The sequence below is a fragment of the Lepisma saccharinum genome, chromosome 9 (assembly GCF_977018435.1).
Source record: "Lepisma saccharinum chromosome 9, izLepSacc3.1, whole genome shotgun sequence".
Classification (NCBI taxonomy): Eukaryota; Metazoa; Arthropoda; class Insecta; order Zygentoma; family Lepismatidae; genus Lepisma; species Lepisma saccharinum.
The window spans coordinates 41,532,535-41,541,180 of NC_139237.1; positions in this window are offsets into that span (position 1 = coordinate 41,532,535).

Genomic DNA, 8,646 nt, shown 5'->3' on the forward strand with positions numbered 1-8,646 from the left:
CGATGGCTTCAATAACTATATGTATAGATATATTCAAAAATAAGGGTGTGAGAAAGTATTTAGTATTTTATTCAATATTGATTATTATAAGCATATTAATGTATTAAAATTGCTGATAAGTTACCGATCACAAACTTTTGCTAAGTTGTTACATTTATGAAAGAAAAGGCATTAATCCTATGCCCTAGTTTTGTAAAGTCTAAATACAAAATTTATTTCTGAAAGGAAAAAGGAAAATACTTTTGCAGTTACCTGGTTACATACACTATTTCAAGAGTTGATTAAAGTTGAGCAGATAGTAACAGCTATAACAGCTCGGAAATATATTCTAACAGCACCAAACCTGACTTGCCTAACCTACTCATATATGCATCTCATAGCAGAAAGAAGCATGCGTAAAGTTAGGTAGGTTAGTTTTAGTGCTGTTAGTGTAACTTCCACAGCAAATAATAAGTAGGTGATATCATAACAGACACTGCGCTGACAGCATATCTCTGAACTGCTAGCTGCTTGTGATTAAACCATTCACAGTCTTCATAGAACATTCACAAATTTATATTGGATCGGAAGAATATCAGGTATTGGTAATTTTTTTGCCCTTCTTTATCGTAATTTGTACAAATTGAATATTAGTCCACCCTGCCTAAATAATTCATATTTTCATAGCTACAGCCCCCCCACCTCCTTTACCTGATGACACCTGCAGTAAGGGGGTGTGCTTTATATTCCCTGTAAGTTTGCCCATGAAGTTTTGACCTTTTTTGTAATCCCAGAAATTCAATGGATACTGTTGTATATATGTGCAACACTTGGTTTGAGAAACAGATGTGTGATCTTCCAGTTATAGCTATATGCTTTCCACACAGAAAGCTTCAATCAGATGCTCATACCTGTGAAACCCTGTTACACCTGCATACTTTCTGCATGGAAAGTTCTGAGCCCTTCACATGGGTATTTCTGTTGACAAGATAATGGAGATGCACTTGCACTGTACAACATATCAGCTCAGCATTCAGCTGTCAGAAAATAAGAAAAAATCTGATATTCGAGACGTAATTTGATGTTGGCTTTCTCAGCAGATTGATAACTACTACATGATCATATTTCCACATCATATTCTGATTGGGAGTTTTCCATGCAGGAGGAATCGGTGGTCATCACTTAAGAAGAGTCATATTTTGTTCTGAATAATTTCAATATGTCTTGCTTTATAATAACATCAACAGGAATATATGTAATTCCTCTCTTTTCATCAACATGTATACTCTATTTGTTTCTTTATCTGTTTTCATGTGAGATGTGAGATATTTTAGGCAGAAAAATACATCAACCCTATTTTAGGTAATATACCTAGGTATACAAGTGTATACTTTAAAAAACAGCAAGAAGTATGTTTGCATCTTCATAGCTGATCCCTATATCTTTTCGTCATGGGCATGGGTGTCCACAGGATACCAGAGAAGGGTAGGCAAAGGTTTATTTTCAGAAGGGAGGAGGCAGGAGGAAGTGAGATTTTTTTAACAAAAAAAACATGTTATTTGAAATTATTCTATTCTTGCGCCAATCACACACTACTTTTTAGAAAAGTATTTAGTGGCCCAGAGGACAAGTTACATGAACAGGAGGGATAGTAAACAAATGAGACACTGGAGGAATTGCACCTGTGTGATGAAATTTCACCAGATTCTGAAAGAAACTGGGTATAAAATGTAGAATTATTGATAACTAAATATCAAAAGCAGAAAACATGGATATTACACTGTATCTTTCCCAATACTGCAACAGCTAATACTCCTCAAGTAACTACAACCATTGGGCCAACTGCAGTTTTTACGTGGTTGAGTTTATGTTTGTTGGTAAATTGAAGTTGGGTTGTTGCCAATGTTTACCCAAGCATGGAAAAATTAGTCAAAATCAGTTTTAAAAACTATTTTCTCATGTTAAGACAACTTTCAAGAGTATCCTGTAAATTCTAGTGTAAAATAAATGACATGTAACAGTGTTTCGTTTCGAATATATCTGTGAGCACATACTGGAAATAAAATATTTTTTAATGAAAATAGAAGCTATTTTTAACTTGTAGTCACTCACTCACCAGTCCTTTGTCAGCCACCATGGATGAATGAATGAATGAAGGAAATTGCTTATTGTTTGTCTGTAGCAGAACAAGAACATTCTTACAGGTATTCTTGTGAAGTTGGTTAAACAATGTCATGTGCAGACTAAATTCCATGAAAGGTGGAAAACTAAGTAAACCGAAGAAAGTTTTTGTGCTACCACTTGAAGGTACCTTGAAAACAATGATACCATATGAATGAGAGAGTGCTGTGTATTATTTTTTTGTTTTACACAAATGATTTGTACTATAGTTTATATTTGGCAACACAATACATTTTATACATATCAGAAAAACAAACTTATCTATACTTTAGTTTCCAGTATGTTGGTCCAACATATAAACCATACATTGACCCAATGTAAAAACCAAGCATTTGGCCAACGTTGGAACCATGGCCAAAATTACCATTGCCCAACGGTATGTTCTTACGTTTGACCAACCCATGTTCAGTGCAGTTGGGCCAACCACTTTTGGTTACTTGGGTAACAAACAGTATCAGGTGAGGCAGCAAACATGAATTCAATGGCAGCACACACACACAATGTTTTGTAGTAAAGCAATGCATACCACAAGTCCACCATACAGTATACTGCAACATGGCCATGGCTGGCAAAATTAACACACTCTTGACATAGGACTGTCATAGCCCATCGTACAACTACCGTCCAATAAGACAATCAATGGGTATAGCTGACTTCACTATGCACTCTTATTATCGTGCCATGCCACAGGCATGAGTCGAACCCAGGACCTCGGCGTCATAAATTAATAAGCTAATCACTTCATAAAAAGGGCCCGGTTAGCAAAGAAGTTGGAAAGAGCTTCTTTCAAACACATAACATCGGCAACCTTCAGCGGATCTTGAAAAATCCGCTGATGCGAATTCTACCGGAACTCGCAGGGGAAATAAGCAAACACAGCTTTACGCTAAAAATGCCGTTATCGAGACACACACTTGAGGCAACGGATTAGCAATCAAAAGTTCAAATTCCGAATAAATAGTCCGCGTGAGAAAAGCTCGTTCTTAGTTGCGTTTAGATTAATTGCTATTGAACTCCAGAGTCACACTGAGTCACTATCCATTTTACATCGAATTAAGTCTTAGGAACTGAGCTCCTAAATAGTCGAAGTGAAAAGGAAAGGAGAGAACTACGAGCGAAAGTTATTGTTTAGAAATTGGGTTTACGTTAGGGCAGTTTTGGGAAAAACAGAGTTAAGCTCCCTAGTTGCGTTTTGTTACAGGTTAGGACCCAGGACCGCCAAGGACAAGATCTTCCAGCAGTGCTACAGGTAATGAACATTCCTATGACTCTTCCTCATCCCCGCCTCTTCAGTCAAGTGAAGTATTTAAATTAAATGTGTGTGTGTTCTTATTTCACAGGGCAAGCCCCTTGCTTGTTTGAGTGTTGACGTTGCTCTTCAGAGCTGTACCACCACTTAGTATGCACCTCTCACTGCCTATGAACTTCAAATACCAGGCTCTCACATAGCCTATCTACGATCCCCTAAAATCTTACACTCTAGACGTTATGAATGAACGACTGGTTATGTTCACACCTCATTTCTTGTACACATGTATTGTAACCACTTCTTTCAAATTTCAACTGCTGGGACATGAGTGTATTGAAGGAGAAGGAGAACATCTTGTAGATTTCAGAAAAGTTTTGTAAATAATAACAAACTTAGTGACATATTTACTATGATATTTTTAAAAACAGCAACAAAACCCCAGTCTACATGGTAGAACAAGGCAAGTCCACTAACGTGTTTACAGAACCATCAATAAATAGTTTTGCAGATAGAGTAAGTATTTGATTCCATTATGTATTAAAAGTGTATTAGTACATGATGTAGCAATTTATAAATATTTGCAAATGACGTGGGCAACTTGTTTTGTCACTCCAGTATGAAAAGTTTCTTTTATTCTGAAGATTTGTTTCCAAGTGACAAATGTCACTTGTCAGTTCAGTTTGAAAGCTCCCTTATTGACCATTTCTGTTTGTATTTATTTGTATCTTGTCTTATTAGTGTACATTTTATAATAATAAAATTGTTTTAGAACCATCTTAGTTGCCAATTTCTGAGCAAATCTCTGAGTACATAACTGTATCAAATATTATAAAACAATATTAAAATCGACAAATTTTCTTCTCTTTCTTGAAATTTAAACTGGAGACTTGAGTTTATAACAAATGCTAGTTTTTAAATTATGTCAAGTTTCACTGAACATGCTGTTCTATGAACGCTTGATTCAAAAATAGCAATAAATTTTAAAAAATGAGTTGGTGGAAAATTGATATGATTTAGTAACTAGCAGCAGTCCAGTTTAGACATGCACATACTTTTAATTTACTCAAGTTTTCGCCACATCATTTAGCTTCTTCAGGAGTTAGAACAAGAAAGTCAAAGTTTAAAACGTGAAGGTGAGTGGGTAAAAAAAAGGTTAAAAATAGAAGGTAAGAGACAATGAAGAGTGTCCTGTCACTGCTCCCTACTCCATCACTGGCTGGCGATTGCCAGCAGTTTACCTTTTACCTTCTATGTTTAAACTTCTTTAACCCACTCACCTTAAACTTTGACTATTCTTGTCCTAACTCCTGAAGAAGCCACATGATGAAAGCTTGAGTAAATTAAAAGTAAGTACATGCCTAAACTGAACAACTTCTGCTGCTTGGTAAAATGATGGTATTTGGTGTAAGTTATGACCAGAGCTAGGAATTTTAGGTGCTGCACCTTAAATTTTTTTGTGTGAAAATGGGTAAAAAAGTTACTCATCACCAAAATAAGCACATATTGAACTCTACTCATGGTGTTTCGGTTGCACCTTTTTGCACCTTTTTCACAATCTCAGAGCCTTTTCCACCTTTTTCACAATCTCAGAACCTTTTCCACCTTTTCGCCCTTTTTGCATCTTTATCATCTTTTTTAATACAACTCGCATGCTGTTTAACCCCACCCACATTCGAGGCACGGCTTCTTGGCACATGATTCTTGTTTACCGCACAACAATGAATCTGCTTTCTTCAGTTCTTGGATGTTAATGTAGTAAGCGCGCGGACTTTAAAAGTGCCAACAATGACGCGTTACAATTGCTAGAAGTTGTGCTCTTTTTGTCTTATGCTGTATTGTTTACGAATTGTTGTAGGAGAGTTGTTTTGTTTTCGTTTCCTTCTACCGTCTCAGCGAGCAAGGTAACTGCAGTCTGTGATCGACTGATCGATGCATCAGATTTGCTTGTTCACCATGCCAAAACATAAAGTAAATGTTGGGAAACTGCAGGACATTGTTAAACAGTTTAGCGGTGACGGCATTCAGAGTGATGGATCTGTTCTGAGGTGTGATGTGTGTGATATTTCTATTGCTGTTGATGGCAAACACCAACGCACTCAGGTTGTGCAGCATCTACAAAGTGGGAAGCACGTCAGGAATAAAGAACTACAAGATGGTAAAGGTGGGAAGCGACAGCAATTCATTGGTGAGGCGGTTGCATCTTCGAGTTCCAGAAATACAAATGAATTTTTCAGTGAGACAGCAAGGGCATTTATAGCATGTGGAATACCTCTTTTGAAACTTAACAATCCAGTCATGAAATCATATTTGCAAAAATATACTGGGAAGTCAGTTCCAGATGAGAGTACCTTAAGGAAATCTTACCTTCAACCTCTTTATGAAGCTAAAATCTCGCAGATCAGGCAAGTAGTAGCTGACCATCCAGTCTATTTCATACTAGATGAAACCACAGATAGGCAAACCAGGTACATTTTGAACATTTTAGTAACACCTCTCAATGGACATCAAGTGAAACCCATGCTTTTAAAAACTTATTTTCTCGGCAAAACAGATACGCGTAATGCAAGTGTAATGCAAAGTTTCAATGATACATGTCTTGTATTGTGGCCGGAGGGAGTAAAATATGATAGAGTGTGGTTAGTTCTTACAGACCAAGCATCTTACATGTTAGCTGCATTTTCTAATCTGAAGAATATGTATCCTAACTTAAAACATGTGACCTGCATTGTTCATGCTTTGCATCGAGTTTGTGAAGCTTTTAAAGATGAATATACATATGTGAACGAATTTGTTTCTAGCATTAAGAAAATACTGAAAAAGGCTCCTTCTAGAATACAGAAGTACGTAGAAATTACGAAACTTCCACTACCATCCTCTCCCATCCTCACTAGATGGGGTACATGGTTAAAAGCTGCAGTGTTTATTTGCAATCATTTCCATACAATATCAAAATTTTTAGATGCTTTGCCTAGTGATTCCTCAGCTGTAGAAAAAGCCAAAAACTTGCACTTAAACAGGAATTACAAGATGAACTCTATATTGTAAATGGCTTCTCTTTCCTTACTACCGCAATCACAAAACTGGACGACCAGTGTCCTGAAAAGGAAGCACAGTAGGCTGTTTTGATGGATGTGCAACGAGAGCTGCAAGGGGGCGGGAAAGGAAGTTAGAACAAAGTTTAGCCAAAAACCCTGATGTTAAAAAGTTGCAACCAACAAGGATATGGATTACGGGTTGAAAACAAAATACGCATCACTTGTGTCTGTTGACGTTGAACGTTCTTTTTCAACTTACAAGTATCTGCTTAGTGACCGCAGATGTAACCTCACTCAGAAGAACATAGAAATTTTGAATGTAATCTATTTTAACAGATTTCGAGATGACTAATTCTAAGCAAGTAAGAAGAATCATGTTTTCCTTTATGTCGCTTTCTAATGTATCAGAGAATTTTCTTTGCTTAGTTATATTAAATGATTTAAAACCAGAGAATACTCTTATGTGTTTATCTGGACAAGTTGAATCATATATGTATGCACTGCTCACACTACATTTTACATCTGAACATTAGCACCTATTTTAGCACCTTTTTTGTACAAAAATTGGCACCTTTTTTGCACCTTTATTGGCAAATTTTTGCACCTAAAATTCCTAGCTCTGGTTATGACTTATGCAATATGATTTATGTTTCATATAAACTTTGATTAAAAATACCAAGGCTCACTCTGAGTACAATGACAAGCAGAATGGTTCAATTTTCAGGTTAGATTCTACAAAGGCCTCTGTGACTGAACATATTAAGTGATTGAATCATGAACTCTCACAGAAGGTCCGGTCCCAAGTGTAAGTTTCATTCTGGATCCTGATGTTCCTGTGCAAGTGTCCCTTCATCAAAGAATTGTTCATTCCCAAACTCATGTACTAGTACTAACCAGGATGACTTGTTTGCTTTAAAGATAGGTAACGTTTTATTATTTTTATTTTCAGTTCTGCTAGTGCTTCAACTACAGCAAATTGTACACCTATCAATCCACATAAAAACAGGTATGTTTGTTCCTGGTGCTTAAGAGAGTGTTATTGTCCATCAGATCTGAAGACACACATTAGGATTCACACCAAGGAAAAGCCCTACGTCTGCCCTGTTTGTGACAGGCCATTTGCCCAGAAGAATAATTTGAAGCGCCACCTGTTGGTTCATGCACCAGATAAATTTTACTGTAATGTATGCAAAAGGAATTTATCATCTGAAAATGAGTTGAAAAGCCATGAATTTATACATGCTAAGTCTTCTTAAAAAATAGTAAAAATAATCAAAAAGGTACCAAGTTATAACAAAAGGGCATTTTATATTACAGGTGGTTGGAATTCATTATTTTTTAACACAATTATTTACGGCTTATACTTCATTTCTTTTTTGTTTAAGTACATGTATTTTACTAGACACGCTGCTACATGCCTATTGAAACATGTGCCACAATTGTCTGTAATTGTGAAAGTAAATAAATTTTTAAGAAGTAAATGCATACATAATGCACATGACTACTGCTGAAGTAATTAATAGCATTCCATATTTTTGTATTTCCTATCTTTACACACAAACTTATGATTGATGAAAGATGATTTGGTTTATTTATGGATTTAGTAAACAATAAGGAAGAAACAGATAAGTTCCTAACAGTATTGACCAATATAAGTATATTAGTGTATCAGTAAAATTGCAATTAATTTTACCAATCTGGTATTTCTATAAATAACTTGCAACTTAGTTCAAATTCTATCATTTCATTATTATGGGTATTAATTCAAAGATATAATTTATATACCATGGCTCAGTGGAACATTAGTGGCATTTTCTTTAAGGAGTGGATTCATACATGGCACCCCCCAAACTAAGAAAAAAAAACTACAGTACATTTCTCCCATTTTCAATAATTCCCATCCCTCATCTAAAGTTCTTTTTTATGCTCTGATCCTTTCACCAGCCCCCCTACATCTTTCAGGGTTCATGACATGAGCACTCTGCCCCTGCAGCTACAACCTTGCCATGCATGTTATAAAATGCTGTATCGTTTACTATTCAGTGGAACCCCAATTTTACATTCCCGAGTTTTATATTTTCCTGCTTTATACAACCTCTGACAATAAAGTTCGGTGAATGATCCTGAATATCGAAAGTAGACGAATTCTTAATGAAACCTACCTTACTGTCCTTCGAAGTAGTCCCCTCCCATGGGTATGCA